The sequence below is a fragment of the Sinocyclocheilus rhinocerous genome, unplaced genomic scaffold (assembly GCF_001515625.1).
Source record: "Sinocyclocheilus rhinocerous isolate Xijiao unplaced genomic scaffold, SAMN03320098_v1.1 scaffold1420, whole genome shotgun sequence".
In the NCBI taxonomy this organism is placed as follows: Eukaryota; Metazoa; Chordata; class Actinopteri; order Cypriniformes; family Cyprinidae; genus Sinocyclocheilus; species Sinocyclocheilus rhinocerous.
This window is the reverse complement of record NW_015666537.1, coordinates 839297-858370: the sequence shown is the minus strand read 5'-3', so window position 1 is coordinate 858370 and position 19074 is coordinate 839297. Positions and strand designations below refer to the sequence as shown.

Sequence of the window (19074 nt, the reverse complement as noted above, 5' to 3'; positions counted from 1 at the left end):
TCACAGGAATAAATTATATTAAAATAGAAAACAGTTTTTGTAAATTGTAATAATATTAGACAATATTACTGTGTACTGTATTTTTAATCAAATAAAAATCTTACATATCACAAAAATTTGATTATATTGTATGAATGTTTTACAAGTGGTGTTTTTAAATTCACTTAAAACCATTGTAGTATTTAAAAAGTGTGCTATTATCATGAAACCATAAACTGAACAGGTACACGAAGGTTGAGGATCCAGACACATTTATTAAAGGGGTAATCCACAATCAAAGTCAAAAAGCAGGCAAAGGTCATAACATGGGCTATCAGTTCAAACAATAACAGGGCCAAAACACAGGCAAATGGTAATCCAAAAATAGACATGGAAACAACTTGGTTTACTGGGCTTATTTAGGGTGAGCTAACAAGGCTAATGAGACACAGGTGCAAACAATAAGTGCTGATGAGACCGGGCAGAGGATTATGGGGAATGAAGTCCTTGACAGAGTGGCAGAAGTCTTGGATGGAGTGCCCTCTGGTGGCCATCAATGGCACTCCATCTGGTGATCGTGACAAAATCTCCACTGAGAAATTGACTTAAATACTGAAGTCTGTGGCATTGTTTTTGAGCTTGAGTATAGAGGCTGTAGGTCCTTGTGTAAAGACGATTGTGAGTTTTGTCTGACGGCTGTTGTAGCCAACGCAGTGCTCTCGTGAGCAGCTCCAGTGACTGCTCTCCATGAGAGGCCTCATGCAGTTTTAGCTGAGAGGCCCATTGATCCTGAAATCACAGAGCACTTCGCTCTGGAGAGGTCGTGGGCTGTCTCTCTTTACACCTGTCATTGGCACATACAGACCATTTCACCATTAAAGTGATTGAAATTTTAATATTTAAATAGGCAGTTTTTGTTACCTATTATGAATAGAGCAAACACTACTAGTGGATATATTTTATTCTGTAAATAATAGTATTTTTCTGTTTTCTGTGTGTCTTCTCTATTGTCCTTTTCCTCTCTGCTCTCCTCTTCTAACACCATCTCTTCTTGCTCTTTCTTCAGCTCTTTCAATGCCCAGCCTTGCTTCTTCACCTCTTCCTCCTATTCCCTCTTTTCTTCTTCACCATTAACCCACTCCACCTTTTCTCAGGCCTTAAACACTTCTTTTTCTTCTGCTCATCTTTTTCCAGGGTCTCTGGATTTTCACACATGGCCCAGTTAATGCACAGAATGTCATGATGGTATTTAGTAAATTGCATTTCCTGAGCTGTGTGCATTACTACTTACCCAGCGGTTATCAATATTTGACAGCATTCCATGTGCTTTTAAGAATATAGTGTACCTCTTGCTTTTTTGACTGAGTTAACCAGAACCTTGGATAAAATACATTATAAGCTGAATTTTCAGCAGTCATTACTGCAGTCTTCAGAGTCACATGATCCTTCAGAAATCATATAATATGCAGTGTTTGTGTGTCCAAACCCAAAATTGCAGCATTGCATGTAATGAAATGGCAATGAATATGTAATGAAATAGTGTTAATGAGCAACAAGAAGGCATATGGATCATTTAAAGCACCAAAGATCCAGCCACCTGACTCTCTGACTGACTGAACACGCTCCTTTGCAAATTACTCAGTTAAAATGATTTCTCTCTCCCTCACACACACACACACACACACACACACATACTGTAGTTAGCTACAGCCTGGTGAAAGGTGAAGAACAAAGCACATGCAACAATTTCAGTGGTCCTCGGTGATGTGTTGATTGTGTTGAGGTTTCAAATTTGGGTTCACACCAGTGTCATTGTGTCAGTGAAAGCAACCTGTCCGTGCTGTTTGTTTCAAATCCCATTGTTCTAGCTCATTGTACATTATGCATTAAGCATGAAAATCCACATTCAGTACTATGCAAATATCACTACGAATATACAAGCATCAATACTGCAAATTAAACCACTTAGTAAATATATGAGCCTGTAGAGGTATTGCTGCTTTTCTTCTGTCTTTCAGCTGTGTCACATGATCAGGCTGGGTGTCAGATGATCTGTGCAGTGCTGTGGGATCTGAGCTGCTTTACTGCAGACTCCTGGAATGAGGTTCAGAAAATGTGGATGAGGCCTTACTCAAATTCTTACTTAATATGCACAAGAAGCCAGAGTTTATATCTGTTACCGTTAACTGTGTTTGTAAGGACATGAGGTTCACTGTGGAACTGCTGTGACTTACTATTAGCCTTGCTTTTCAGTAGCACTAGAATTACATGCTGACCAGCATGACATAGCAACATTGGCTCAACCAGTGTAAGTTTGTGAGCAGGTTTATATGTATTCTTGACCAATGGTTGACAGGGGGAGTATTCAGGGAAGCCTGTTTGGATTTTTAATATTTTAATATTCATGGAAGCCTGTTTGGATTTTTAATATTTTAATATTCAGGGAGGCCTGTTTGAATTTTTTATATTTTAATATTAAGAGGGAGTTCCCAACTTGTGGGAGCTGTGTGACGTCATCGGGGATTCCTGATAAATAGGTGTCGGGGGCGACAATGGCGGTCTCTCTCTTATTCCCATTGTTCCTCTCGGTCGTCTCTCTCTTTGCTTCCCTGGAGCGATTCAGTCTCTTTTGTTATAGTTTAATTTGTGTTTTTGTGCATTGTTGATTCTGAGTAATCTGGTATTTAGTGTACTTTGTTGTTAGTTTTTTTTTTTCTTTTTTTCCTTTCTTTTTTTTTTCTAATCAGTAACGGGTAGTGGATTTATTTATTAGCTCACGCTTTGGTTATTTAGTAAGCATTGCGAGGGAAGCAGAAGACCGGAAAACTCACCTGTTTCATTTTATCGGGAGTCAGGTAAGATCTGCTGGTGAGAACAGGCTTGGCAGGTGTTTTCTGTTTTTATAGGTGCCCTACCTCTTTACTGTTATTGTAGATATGTATTTGCATTTATTTGTTAATATATTTTTGTAAATATTTTTCTGTGAATTATTGTGTATTGTTTTCTGGTTGTTTAAGTTGTTTCTTTTTTATTGAAGTAAATGAAGGCGTGGATTGTCATCTTGTGCTCTCAGGTTGCTGTTGCTAAGTTTTATTCAGCTGTTGGGTGGTTGTATTTCAGACACACACATCATCCATAAAAAGCAACGATATGAAGAACTGTACTGTACGTAGCACTAAATGCAACATGTTTAAGTGAAAACATTAAAGGGATAGTCCACCCCAAATTTAAAATTGTCCTCATTTACTCACCCTCGTGTCGATCCAGAACTCAATGACTTTATTCTGCGGAACACAAAATATACAATGGAAGTCAATTGAAATCAGGGCAGTTTAGTTACCAACATTTCTCAAAAAGTCTTCTCTTGTGTTCCTCGGGAGAAAGAAAATTATACAGGTTTCGAATGACATGAGTGTGAGTAAATGATGACAGAATTTTCATTTTTGGGTAAACTATCCCTTTAATGCTTCCAGCTTCGATCAGAGCAGGTTTTAAAACAACAGTAACTATATTCACAATTCCCCCTCTGAATTTCTAAATTAGTTTGACTGCTGTGTGAAGAACAGCAATCTGAGCTGCTCTAAAAGTGAACATATTGCATTAGCATGGGTTAGTCAGTTGCCAGGTAGCCTGAGGCAGTGCCATATATCAGTGAGACTGGCTGCTCGGGCTCCTGGCCACTCCAGCGCTCAGCGTTCCCACCACGTCCCTGCTTTGATATTACTTCACACAGCAGCCCGCATCACGGTAATAGATGTAGACTCATTCATTATCTCCATCAATCACAGGCGCTTACACACAGGAGCTGGGTGTAAGAAGAGCCTCTAGTATGAGGACTGAGAATAGCAGACAATTGAATTAGGCTAAGCTCTATATGCGGCCTGTCAAGACAGTAATTCTCCTGTATTAGTGAGGCAGGAGGTTCAAAGGTCAACTCAAGAAGATCTGCGGCTGGTGAAGATGTATGTTTTGGTGGTTTAGCATTAAAGTACTGAGATACTGAAAGAAGTTTAATGTGCTTTTCGGTCAAGGACATTATGAGAGGTTGTTTATGCATGTGAGTGTATTTCACTGTATACTGTACTGTATGCTAATTGATTCCTCCATAGTAAATTGTTTGTTTGTGCCTGCGGCGCTGGACTGCATAAGTGTGATCTGTATGCAAAGTTACATCAGTACTTTATTATTATGCATGAAAAGACTATAATCTCTTGATGGCAACAAAGTAAAGTTCAAACACATTTTTTTCACACCAGGTCAAACTATATTTAATTACTACAACAGAGTCAATAAGAGTTCTTTAAACTGCAAACAATTCCTTGCAGGGCAGTAATGTAATGTAATGTAATGTAATTTAATTTAATTTAATTTAATTTAATTTAAAGTGAATAAATAATGTGAAGTACACATCCGCACCTGCCACCATTAATATTTGTGGTGCTGTTTTATTAATTAATGATCTGAAAAAGTGATCATTAATAATAGTAGTTGAACATCAGCTACATTATTATATTATTGTAACTGTAGTATTGTATACTGTAAAAATAAATTTCAAAGTTGTAAATAAAACAATATTTTTGGAGTACGTTTTACAAGAAAATACTATTTCAGTATTTCTTCTTTAAAAAAAAAAATCACATTTTATTCTGTGTTGCTTGCTGTTTCTTTGTAAAATAAATTTGTGTTAATAAAAAGTATTTTAATATCAACATGGAATATATTATAGTTTTGTTGGTATTGTTTTGTTCCATATGCCTTAAAAGCATATTTTACTGAAAAATGGAAAATCTGTCATCACTCACACCAGTATTTTTTTTTTTCATACTGTGGAAGTCAGTGGCTACTGTCAACTGTTTGGTTACCATCATTCTTCAAAATACATTCTTTTGTATTTAGCAGCTGAAAGAAATTCATACAAGTTTTCTGGGTGAACTATCGCTTTAAAGGAACATGGATGAGGATGTTGTTGAGTTGCTTGTGGTTCAGCCCTGAAATGATCCAGTACACAGTGATAATCGTTCAACTGAGAGGTTAAGGACTTAATCCGTGTATGTATCACTTTAAGAAGAAGTGTTCTCTGTATAATAACTCTGGATTGCCTATGGGATCTATAGAGAGGGTACAGGACAGAAAACCTCCATAAATTCAGTTCAGCTGGGAAATCAACACAGCGCTTCCCACTCATTACGTCTCACACTCAGCCGACAGTTTACCCGTTTGTGTTACGTAGTTTCATCAAAGATAACATCTAATGATCAAAGCCAATGATGCTCGTCTGTGTGAATAATGATGCAGAGGAAACAGTTTGTTTTGAGCTGCATCCGGAGGCTCAGGAAGAGCCCGCTTAATCATACAAATGCTCATTTGATTGTGTGTGTGTGTGTGTATGTGTGTGTGTGTTATCTCATGATACATCCATGGCTCTCTCTAATGCATTGATGTCTGCTACTGTGGAGGATCTCATAAAGAGTTCAATATGCAAATGTTGGGGTGAAATCATAATATTGATCTGATCTCTCCCCATGGAGCTCATAAAGGGTTCTTTGGAGTCTCAGTTAAATGACATGACAGAGTTCTGTCCTTGAAGTCCCATGAAGATATTTTTATTTTGAAGGCTGGTTTGATATTAAACTTGCCAGAGATGAGAAGCGAAAGTCTTTGTCTTCTCCATGACAACCAAAATATGTGGTTTAATTGGATTAGAATTTAGTGAAAAACATCACGTTCCATTACAGTTTTCAAAGCAGAATTGTATTGATATTCCTTAAACATTTTGGTTAGATGCATGATCTCAACCCCAAAGTGTTACTATTCCAAACTAATAATTCAGATAAACAGATCTTGATTTGTAGATAATTTTAGCTTTTGTGCAGTTTTTGTTTGCTGGAAATGTTATACTTTTCAAGAAATTTAAAGTTATAATAAAACATGAAAATAATTTTCTTTAGCAGTATTTTGTCTTTTTCCTGTAAAATATCTAAACATCCTTAAAAGCGGATAAATTTACCGGAGAAGTAAAATGACATAAGACTTTTAGGATTTTTAGGATGTAACTAATAAAATAAATTTTAGTGAGGTTTATGCTTAAACATGTTGCTAATGGAATAAAATTAATTTATTAAAGATATACATATACTTCTTGAATCTTAATAATTTATTCTTATTTTACACAAATTATTATTATTTTATTGGTACACAAGACAGAAATCGTGATTATGAAAATATAGTCAATCCAGAAATATTCCATTATGAGTGTAATCCATACAAATTCACACAATTTACACATTTTATTATCTTTCCTGAAATATGTGAGTGGAAAAATCATGAAATTAAACAAATCCACAAACTCTGATTTCAAATACCCAATTGTTGCTTGATGGACTAGAGATCACTTGAACTTAGGGCTGCACAATTAATCGAATTTCTAATTACAATTATGGATGCCACAATTACGTAATCGTTCAAAGCAGCCCATTGTTTTAGTTTTAGTATAACATTATAATACCATTCATATTTTTACTTTTTTATAATTTAAAGAAAAAACCAATCGGATGTATAGTTGACATTTGAGGCTTAATTACGTTTTTCAGTTAGAGTGTTTTCAGCTTGTTTATTTTCATATAAAAATATGGCATGCAGTTGCATCAAACAATGGTATAAATATCATTCAATGTAAATTGTGATAATCGTAATTAATAATCGCAATTACAGTTTCAAGGGAATAATCGACAATTATAATTTTTGTCATAATCGTGCAGCCCTACTTGAACTGCACTGCTCTTAGAAATTCTGGGTGGTCTGAAACATGATAAATTAATATTTCCCGTGCGTATTTCCAAGGACAACTTCTACCTGTCTGTAAATGCACTTCATATTTGTTTAGTCCTGTTTGTTTACAAGCCTATCTTTTGTCTGCGAGCCTTTAAAGAGTGTGTCAGTAAGAATCCTCTGCTCGTTCTCTCTCACCCCGTGTGTTTGAAGTGCCTTTGCCTTCAACCCTCTCCTTCTGTCTTCATCTCGGATAATAAACACGCACCTACTTCTAATGAGAACCATAAAGACTCTCCCATGTTATTCTTCTCTTGCTCAAATTAGGTAGCAGTACATTTTCTGGCTTCGTGAATGTCCCTGTTGGTGTTCTTGCTAAATTTAATAACCTCAGTTCTGTTTCTCTTTATCCCCGTCAGGTTGGTGTGGAGTTTTGTAACAAAATCATTCCTGTGTGCACTGGAATATATCAGCCGAAAATGAGGAACTGTTGAGCGTGAGTATGATTTCATGTTTTCCCCAAATATTGTGTTGTATTATGAGCTTTGTGGAAATCCGCCTGGTTTACTAAGGCTGTTTGTTCGGTATCATTCAGATTAACCTCATTCTTGACCTGATTGTAATATGCTTAATAATAATTTAATTAGATGGGACATTGTTTAAAGGGGTCATATGATGCTTTTTTAAAGATCATTATTTTGTGTATTTGGTGTAACAGAATATGTTGACATGCTTTAATGTTCAAAAAACACATTCTTTTTAAAATACTGTACGTAGATATGTGGGGTGTGTTAGAACGAGCCGTTTTAGGGGGGCGTGGCAGAGTCTTAACTTTGATAAAGAATATCTCTTTGGTTTTGAGACTTTAGTCTTTGCAACTTCAGGGATCTTATCTATGCACAATCAGCTTGTAACACTCCAAAGAGAAAGGAAAACTTGAAATCGCATCATATGACCCCTTTAATATGCAACTCTCTGTTGGTTAGTGTATTATTGTGGACAACATGAAAGGACTCAAAGTTGTCTGTGAGAAGCCACAGACAGATGGGGTAGTACACACCATACGCTCACATACACTCATCTCTTTTCAAGGAAAATACAGTCTGTTTAATAGATTAAGACAGTAGGATTAGGCTTTCACCTGGTTTTTGGTCGATATTCTGCTGCTCTTAAACATGCTATATATTTTTGAAATCAGTCGTTTATCTTGGTTTTCAGAAAATATTTCCAAACATCCTGAAAAGTTTACTTGTTATGAAAAATTGCATTAAATTAGTTGACTTGAGAATAGATCTTAAGCGAGTGTCCAAAGTCTTTTGGAAATATTTCAAGTTGGTTTCATATGGTTTTTAAAATCTGTAGACCATTTTCAAGAACAATTACTGACTTTCAGGAGTTTCAGTTTAAATCATTCAGTTTAGAAAAATTTTGAGTCTCCCCTCCCTTGCCTCACAGTGCTTTGGTCCAAATGCCTGCTTTCCTCTTTTACATCACCTACACACATGAGTCCGGTGAGAGAGAACAAAGCCAATAGTTGTGGAACTCCAGTAAGTAAGGCTGTCATGGCTATTTTATTCACTTAAACATCGGATGAAGTGATTATTTTCTCTTTAATACAGATTATGCCAATGTATTTTTCGATGAGTCCGCTATGTTAGCAATAATAATGTTACCTGCTTGAGGGAAAGGGTTGCCAGGTTTACATAACAAAACCCACTACTCAAAACTAGCCCAAACTATCCGTGTTTCGAGGGGTCCCCCAGTAAAAATCGCATTCCGGGGGCTAAAATACACGTTATTGGGGTCGCTTCAACCCGCGGACATGAAAAACAACCCGCGGCAACAGTGATAAAGTAGCCCAATTCCACAGGAAAACCACGGACTTGGCAACACTGTGACGGATAGTAATGTCTACAACGGATGCGAGCGCTGTCGCGGCACGACCACAACAGCTTTAAGTTGTCTAATTTGGCACAGTCTCCCTGCTGCACTAATAGTAGTAAGCCATTCCTCTGTGTATACATATCCTTACAAGTACAATTTTAGCTGTATTATTTGTGTCCCCTTCAAAAATTGCTCTTGGAGAAATTTTATGTTTATTGTCCCCCCCTACTGTTAGACGAAATTTACGCCCCTGGTAATAACATATTTTTCTTAGAACGTGAGTGTACCCATCTCAATCAATATTTTTAAAAAAAAGTATAATTTTCAAGTTTTTACAAAAAAAACTAAAACATTTTGAATATTGCATTTAAAAGAAAATTGAATAAGCAGTGAAGATTGAAAAATTTAATATTTTTCTTTGAAAAATTTAACTAAAAGATACTTTTGAGAATTTCATTCTTTTATAAGCCCGCCCCATTCTCATATCAGGACTGTTGTACCTCCCTGACATTTTTGACTTAATGCCTGCCAAAATATTAAAATAAATTTTCATGCAGAAATAAAAAACATGCACATCATCCAAGTCGTTGTATTTACAATATAAATGAGACTTTTTTTAAATATAAATTAGTAAAAATAAGTTAGCCTCATGTCATTGACACATTACAGTTTTGCTCAAGTAAAAATTGCATTTAAGGATGTTTAGATATTTTTACTGGAAATCGACAGCAACCTATTATGACAATCCAGATGTTCACAAATGACCTCCTGTTGTCGTAGCTTTAGGCTAGCAGCTAAACGGAGTGCTTTCAGACAAATAGCAGGTGCAGTTATATTGAGTATGGAGGAACCATGAGCCAGCCTTGGGTTTCTTCCATGGCTGTGTCTCCTGTGAATCAGCAGTGTATGTGGATTAACTGTCCTGCACAGGACTATCATCTGATACTGCACTGGATGAGAGTCATGGCTGTTAAGTTATCTAGGAGTGCTCTGTAGAGGACTAATCTGACACACACTGATAAGGGCTTTTGGAGTGCTGCAGCCCGGCTGCTTTCATTAGGACAGAACTGTTTGCTACACAGGAACACCAGTTAAATGGAGGCAGTGACACGGCCTACGTAATTTAATCACACTCATGTGCTGCATGAATGTTCAATCTACAGCTTCCATAACGCAAGCAAAACAATCATTTCACTGCATAGTGGGTCTGCAGTGTTTGATAAGATGTGATTTGATTTGAAACGCTTTAGTTTTCCATTTTTCGTGTTTTTGAATTCTGTGGGAATAGATGTTGAAATATGGAAGAGCATATGAATCATTCTTTCTGAATTTGTATTTTCAGTGCAGTTGTAACAGCATGTACCCTTTGCTAAAAAAGAACATTGGAAATGAGAGGTTGTTAAACTTACAACCATCAATTGTCTAGATCATCCATATATTTTAATAAACATTCTAATCCCACGCAGCATGACACATAATGTCGGGAGCACTTTGAAATAAATGCTGCATGTAAAAGAAAGCATCATTCAGTCCACAACAATGTCTGAGTATAAGTCGATCTGAAGAGCAGTGCTTGATGACTAATCTAGAATGACGTCCATTGACTGCGAGGTGACAGCCAAGAACCGAGGAAGATATGATGCCACTTTTTTTTTATGTATTAATGTAATTAATTTTTGGTTTCTGAGGGTTCAAATTCTACTAGCTGTGTTCTTGATCTGAAATCAATATTGTTCTTTTCTTTTAGGTCATGACCGTATGAGTTATAAAACCTAGTTAAACAGCTAGAAGCAAGGGCATAGGAATGTTCTCAAAAGTGGGTGGGGCATAGTGTTAACATTTTCAATGTGACTCATGAATATTAATTAGGTGATGTAACATATGCCTAGTAGTCCTAACTGATTTCCAGTAAAAAGATTTCCTGGTAACTATAGTAGGATTTAACTGATAGGCTTATACGTCTCCTAAAGTTAAGTCAAAACAAAACTCTTAAAATGTAGTGATCATTTCCAAAGTATGAACTCTTTTTTTTTTTTTTTAAGATATTGCTTATGTTATAATGATTGCTTTGTTTTTCATCTGGTTAGAAGAATAAAGGTGTGACACTGTAATTTAGTTTAGTAAATTTGGGTGAAATTAAAGTTGTGATGTAACAGAAGAGCATTTCTTCTGTATTGTGACACATTGTGACTGTATTGTGTATTGTTGCGATGTTTTTTATTTCATACTGGCCTTGATAAAATAAATGGCAAAAGTTTCGAAAAGAACATGGGCACGCATGAAGGCAAAAGACTCATTGAGAAAGAAAAGCTGATGCTTCACCTTTACAATAGTTCTTCAACACAGCTTCTGTTTCACATTTTCCAGTATGGTTTTGTAATGTAATTTTTCTAGACTGGGATGTTTGATATGGACTTTGGAGCGATGATAAACTCTCATAAAGGATGAAGAGAAAGGACTCCATAAATAAAGCATCCCTAAGTTCGGTGACAGAGCTGCATTGAAGTTGCTGGCATTTTCTAAAAAAAATAGGCCATGTTTTGCCGTTTATGTGTGCTGTTGCCCATCTTTTGTGAGCGAGAGCGAAACAAGCCGGTTTTGGCACCAGCGAGCATGTCACAGCAGAATGTGAAACACGTGGTGGGAGATGCACTTCCTCAGAATGGTGGCTCTGTGTTGCCTGTGGCAAGAGCTCTCTGCTCATTAAATTTTCAGTTTAATATCTCCACATTTCCCCTCTTTTCCCATGTTCTGCTCCCCATTTAAAACCGCTTTATCTGATGAGAGCATGAGCTAAAAAAGTTGAAGAAAATTAGGGATTTTTTTGTCCAGTTTTTGTTAGTGATACTACCTGAATCACAAAGGAGGTATAATGGAAGTGAGACACATTTGTGACCCTCATTTTTTAAACGCCAGCTATGCACTGGTGGGCATATGATGCTCACGCTGAGTACAGATGACGCATTGTAGTACAAATCCCACTACTACATCAAAATGACAGATGAGTCAATCATTATTGATTCTCCTGAAGAAGAAAATCACTGTATCCCCAAATATAGAAATAACATGTGCTGTCATTGGCTTACATCTTACTTTTTGTGTGTCTCTTTTTAACTTTTAAGTTTTGATTTACATGTTTTTCCTGCAGTTTCATATGCATGCATGTCTTGCATGCACTAGAAGTTGATTAGCCTTTCTAGTTGGATAAGAGAACTTTACGTAATGTAAAGCATGACATTATAAAGTGTACGTAGTGCATGTAACTCCTGGATATGCTGTTGAGACACTTAACGGTTATTATGGATATCTTCATGCTTACATTTCTCTTCAGGCAGTAGTTATTCAACATGCTTTCAGCACAGAATCACTGCAAAACCTAGTCAGCTGCCTCCAGGTAGGCAACTGAATTGTTATCCCAAGATACCTTGCTTTGGACATATTCAAAGGTAGCATTGCATGTACCTTAAACGGTGACGGCAATCTCAGAATGCACTGAGCTGAGCAGTTTAAGATGGTGGATATGAGAGAGAAAACACTGAAACAGTGATTAAAGTTTAAATTAATTAAAAAAAACAAAATTTGTGTGTACGACACTACCATTCCAAAGTTTGATGTTAGTATTTTTTTTTATTATTATTATTATTATTTATTTATTTTATTTTTTTAAGAAATTAATACTTTTTTTTAGGGATGCACCGATACCATTTTTTCAGAACCGATCCGATTCGATACCAAAAATTCGGAGCATCAGCCGATACCGATCCGATACCAGCTCAGTTTTTTTTTTTCAAAATCGTTGTTGAATTTCTATACCTCTGTGTGTTGACCTGATCATCACTCTTTTGTGTGTTAAACACAATCTACTAAATGTAGACAACTTCTAACAAATGAAAAAATATATAATCATAATTTATAACAAAAATACTATTATCAACTAGGTTAGTGGATAACTCGGAAGCAAAAGTTACTTTAGAAAAATCATGAGTGCACAATAATTTTATAAAATCTAAACATTTAGTGAAAAAACATTATTTTGTGGGGAACAGATAAGAGTGAATAAGTGTAGGACTAAATCTGGTAAAATGTTACACATTCATGAAAAACAAGTAAATATATTCATATATAAATATATACTATACATTAAAATTAAAAGACATTTCTTTTAAATGTATAATCTATGTATACACAGTAATGAGGCAGCAACATATGATAGATCAAGAAATGCTATTAATAATCTTTCATTGAGCATAAGTGTTATAATATGAAAGGCTCCAATACAGAGCGGCAAAAAGCTCTTATGCACATCCTGTGCACAGAATGATGCTCTTGAAGCAAGATGGAGTCACAGTGCGCAGCGCTCCACAGTCACATAGAAAAGTTCAAAGCACAGAGATATTGATGCGTAGTGTATAATATCTGTGCGATAGTTTATTGAGCCTTTTCTTTTAACAGTTTTAAATTTCAGGTACTGTGCTCGTGAAGTACAATTTATTCATAGTGCTCTCTACTCCACTGTTGTGATCTAATAGACACCTGGTAAAAAGTAACATAATTTAGAAATAGCACTAAACTCCAGCAAGATAAAGTCTTTACAGATCAAGTATAAGTATAGGAACATTGAGTTTTATCGCCTTGATTGTCGTAAAATGCGACACAGTTTGCATGCCGAATGGAGGATGACAGACATCCTCAGCGGAGAGAAGAGTTTACGTCATCTTGAATTTAACGACTTATTCATTCATTAATATTCATCTGTATTTTTCTCCATTAAATTTATGAAATCCCAGCATACACGCTCCAGATAAATATTTGTTATTAAAGCATCAACATTCACAGAACACTGTTATTTTTAACTAAAGCAAGCGGCTGCTGCGTGCATGGTTTAGCATGGCAGAATGCCAGCAAAGAGCGCTGCATTTATAATCTCTAAAAGACATCTCAGTTCATCGCAATCTCACAAATTTCTGTTATAACACAAATAAATATATGCATAAGGAATCTTTCATAATGTCTACAATTCATGTGTTATAATGAGAGGATTCGTGAGCATGCAAATTTCAGCACTGCATTGCTCAACGCTGCAAACACGTGTTATAGCCTAAATAGAAACTATGCATATGCTTGCACCTTCGGCTTGTAACTATACTCTAATTACTATTTTGAAAATTATAACACGTTAAATTACTCCGTTACTAAAAAAGTAATCAAATTACAGTAAACGCACTGATCATGAAGTAATGGCTGCTGAAAATTCAGCCTCAGAGGATTAATAAATACAAATTTTATAAATTACATTTTTATATATGTTAAAGTGGAAACATTTTAGTTTTAGGAAACATTTACATTTTACATTGTAGTAATATTTCCCAATATTACTGTTTTACTGTATTTTTGATAAATGCAGCCTTGGTGATCATAACAGACTTCTTTCAAAAACTTAATATTTGACTGACCCCAAACTTTTGAATGGTAGTGTATGTATATTTGTGTGTGTTGTTCCTCTGTCATCACCCATATTGAAATCAACTGTGAGTGAAATCTCTCTTGCGCTGAACATGAGGAGCACTACATGTATGACGCACATGTATGAGTTGCTGCCTATGTAGAGTGTTCCAAATCAGTCACTTAGGAAGATCTATTTCAGTTTGGATTCTGTCATAGACGGCAGCTGTGTATGTAGGCGAGCGAGGCAGCTCACTAGGTTTTGTAACAGACCTAATGAATTTCCTTCATGCCATAAGCATCTTAACAGAAAATTTGGCCTTGTGATGATTCACACTCATTGTTATAATTTTAATTGTGCATGTTGACTTCATATTAACATGGCACTCTCTTATTAAGCATATCCTGGGTCTTAGCATCTCATGGCAGATGCTTTGCTACACGGCACCAGAAATATCTCCTCGGATGAAAAATGGTTGTGCATTCCATGAAACCCCAATGAGAAACAGTCTCGCAGCAGAGACTTCCTTTCCCCACCATTACTTCTGACCTACAAACACACGTGTGAGTCAAGCTAGTAGTTACTAGCGTCACTGATTCAGTGCTCACATGTGAGGCACGAGCGCTGGGAGCACATCCTCTTTCTCAGAATCAGAGGCTTTATTTGCCAAGTATATGCTTATGTTTTTTGACTAACATCACGTACAGAGAAAACCTCTAGACACAGTATTGAAATTAAAGTAACACTTTAGATTAGGGAACACATTCACTACTAACTAAGAGTTCTTACCTCAATAAACTCCAAATTACTGCTTATTGATAGTAAGTAAGTTAGTTGTTGTTGTAGTTTAGGTATTGGGTGAGGTTAAGGGATCTAGAATATGCTCATGCAGTATAAGGCATTATATATACTAATAATCAGCCAATATGCTAGTAATACACATGCTAATAAGCAACTTAATAGTGAATAGTGTTCCCTAATCTAAAGTGTTACCAAATATTATACACTATTGTTCAGAAGCTTGGCATCATTAGGATTTTTTTTTGTTGTTGTTGTTCCCTCATTGATCAAACGTGAAGACATTCATAATGTTACAAAAAAAATTTTTTTCAAATAAATGCATTTTCCTTTGAACTTTCTATTGATCAACAAATCCTGAAAAGAATGTTACAAGGATTCCACAAAAATGTTAAGCAGCACAAATGTTTCCAACATTGATAATAAGAACTGTTTTTGAGCACCAAATCAGCATATTAGAATTTAAGAAATATTGGTAACACTTTAGTATAGGAACCAATTCTCACTATGAACTAGTTGCTTATTAGCATGCTTATTATTAAAGGGGTCATATGATGTTGCTAAAAATAACATTATTTTGTGTATTTGGTGTAATGAAATGTGTTTATGCGGTTTAAGGTTAAAAAACTTTAACATATTGGATGCTTATTAGTACTTATAAAGCACATATTCTGCATGACCATATTCTACATCCATAATCCTATACCCAATACCTAAACTTAACAACTACCTTACTAACTATTAATAAGCAGTAATTAGGAGTTTACTGAGGCAGTAGTTGTAGTTAATGGTTTGTTAAAAGCGAGAATTGGACCTTAAATTAAATTGTGACTGAATGATTTGTAAATATATTAGAATGGTATGTGTTTATTTTACACTGTAGACTCAACTTTGCATCACATGAATAAATTAGATTTTAAAACATTGTATTGTCATTTTAAATTGTAATAATATTTCACAATATTGCTGTTAATGTATTACACAGTATTGCTGAGGGGCACCAGTAATCATCTTGATGGTCTGTTGTTGCCTTTTTGTGTCCATTTTGGTAGAAATCGATTGGACAGATTTAATGACAGCTGAACAGAACAGTATTAGTGATATGCAACAGTGTGTAGTGCGAGAGTCAATGAAAATGGAAAGGGTGACCTCTGATGGCTAGCAGACGGAAGTTCATGGACCGGATACGTAACAATTAACAGCTCCGGTTGTTTACACCTTACTTTCAATGCAAGTTGGTGCTTCCAATTATTTTTGTGGTACAAAAACGGTTTGTTAAGCTGTTTGTTGTTGCAAACTGGTCTTTGTTATCATATTGTTTTAATTTATTGTAATCATAAAAATACTGGTATGTAGCAAAAATAGTATTATTTTAATTTAATTTAATTTAATTTAATTTAATTTAAACACTGCCATAGCCACTTTACTGCACTTTGTTATTCCTCTAGTTATTTACCTACATTGGCTAATGAATCAGAAGTCTCACACATTTACAGAAAATAACTTGCTTCCGAGTTGAAAAATAAGGCGAATATTATAACAGGAGAGTTTGTGTTTATAATGTCTGTAAACCAGTTAACTTATAAAGTAACCAAGTGTTCCCACCTTTAAAAAGTTGATATTGACAACTTTACAGCTCAAATAATAAAAGGGCTTGTGCTGAATTATTCATGTAAGTGCTTTAGCAAAATATCAGCCTCACATTTGTACTTTCAAAACTGTTCATAACACCGTTCCAGTGTGAAATAAAAACACTGTGAAAACATAATGAGGTTGTTCCCTTTTTTCCATCATTCGGAATAACCTACAATTAAGTCTCCACGCAAAACAAAACTCTTCCAAACAGTGACTAGAATTATTCCCAGTTCAAAGGCTTCTTACAGACCTCATTGGCATCAGATTTGAAAGCACTGCTGAATAACACATTCAAGAGACAAATTAGAAATTACAAAACAAATTAAAACAGCAGTTCCTCGCCTCCCCAACGACAAGAGAGCAGATACTTTTTCTAAGTGTGAAGGTGCAAATTGATGAGTGTTTCATAACACTGTTACTGTAGGATTCAACAGAGGGTGTCATTTTAGCACCCTGTAAAGGAAAGTGTGCCGGAACATGGGCTGATAGGGTGCCGAGCTACAGTAGTACAGACCAGGCCACCTTGTGTATATTTGGGGAGCTGGCCAGGGTGCTGAAGTTAGAGGATGCTGTCTGTGTGAATGTGGGAGCTGTCCATGGTAGCAAGGACTGTTAGACATGCAATATACAGTAACTTAGTATGCATTTCTTTGGTGACTGTGTCTCATTACATTTACATTTGTGTAACATAGTTGTCATAGAAGTAGAATTAGCTAAACAAACTCAGACAGTTTCAAACATCAATCAAAACAAGACACTCGACTTGTGCCGGTATTCGGTAATGCATATATCACGAAGTGATACCTATTGGTCTTTATAGTTCTTTTGCACTTTAATCTGTGTAAAACTTTTAACTTTATACATTTTTCTGTATTGCTTTATTGCATTTAAATGTTCAGTTATTTTTGTTATAAGAAAAAAGTTATTAAACCAGTATAAAAGTATAAAAGTAAAAGTTATACTGTATTATGACAGCACTTTTTTTAAACTTAATTTCAATATCGTGATAATACCGTATACCGTAATAAAAGCATTAGCAATTAATCGCAACATGAAAATTTGATACCGGCATATCCCTACAAGACACTAATGTACATCTCATTCCATCAACTTTATGTTAGATTTCCCACAGGACTTTAGTCTTACAGTGCAGTTTGCATCTGTTAATGCAAATTGCATTAACTTTTATGTTCCCCCAAGTCATCCAACTCAAGGCACTAAACATTAACAGAGGACATCTGCATCAAGAAAATGTGAAGAGTGCATCTGTTTGATATTTGTTTGCTTGTTTCTTTTTTCACTTCTTTGTCTCTGTCTGTGTGTGTATGTGAGAGAGATAGAGATGCACATTAATGAGACGGTCATAGCCTGAAGAAAACATTTCTTACATGGGGAATGCAAGTGGCTAATACCAGCTACATGTGCAAGACATTTCCCCAGCTGAAGGCGCACTCCCTCGTATAACCTGTGGGAGTTTACATCAGTATGTACTGTCCTTGAACTGTGAGAGTCTGATTTTAATCATTTGCAATTATGGCAGGATTACAAACAAGGCATGTGCGGCAAATGCTCCAGGACCCCAGCCTTGTCTTATCTTATCATATTTTATTTTATTTTATTTATTTTGCTATCAGGATAGAATTACAAATTAGGCATGTAGTGTACGTATAGTTTTTTGGCAGACATTTTTGGTGTAGTTTTTGTTATGTTCATAAATGACAACAATCACTTACCTAAGATGTTCTGCATCTGAAAAAGATCAGAGGGGTTCTTGCATTCTTTTTAGATCATCATTTCAGTAGAGTTCTTGGATATCTTTAATTCACCCACATTTTTTTTTTACATAAGGTAAAAACAGCGAATGTCAGACTTAAATGTCAGTGAACGTCTTAAAAACCTAAAACTGCATTATGTAGCAGTTCCTAATAACATATATATATATATATATATATATATATATATAACTTACGTAGGCTTAGTAACTTAGTAACAAGCAACTTAGGGCTTAGTGAAGGCGATTTTGGATTTAAAAACCAACCATTTTCTTTTTAACAGGTAGAGATACTTACACAGTGTCATAATTGCAGGAAAATATGTTTCACATCGAGGGTGTCATGTGGCATCATTGGTGGGTTATGACATTTGTGTCCCTGGGGCCAATAATCCTTTGATCAAGACCTGTTTGCAGTGATTGACAAAAAAATGTGAAGAGTAATGGTCTGACAGTGATCCATGGGGACACCTGACTAGGACTGATGTTACACCTGTAGTCTGTCAGGAACCTGTCATCTTGTGCTCTTGCAAATCTGTTTAACGACATGGATTTTAGTGTCATTTTAACAAGCCCACACTTGAATAACTGAATCAGTCTGGTTTACTTGATCATCTGTCTCCATTGCACATATTACTCATAGTTGTGAATCAGTTGGCCATGTTTTGGATTTAAAGGAATATTCCGGGTTCAATACAAGTTAAGCTCAGTCCACAGTGTTTGTGAAATAATTTTCATTACCACAACAATTTTTTTTTCTTTCAAAACTAAATATTTTAACATTTTATTGGTCCCA

General features: G+C 35.6%; 1 protein-coding gene across 1 annotated transcript in view; it reads left to right on the top strand.

The window, feature by feature from the left end:
• Positions 1 to 7180: 7180 nt before the first annotated feature.
• LOC107732554 (disks large-associated protein 1-like) overlaps positions 7181 to 19074 on the top strand; it is a 37763-nt gene continuing 25869 nt past the window's right edge. The window contains exon 1 of the mRNA XM_016543913.1: positions 7181 to 7243. The gene's annotated coding sequence lies outside the window, so the exon portion shown is untranslated. The remainder of the gene's footprint in view (positions 7244 to 19074) is intronic.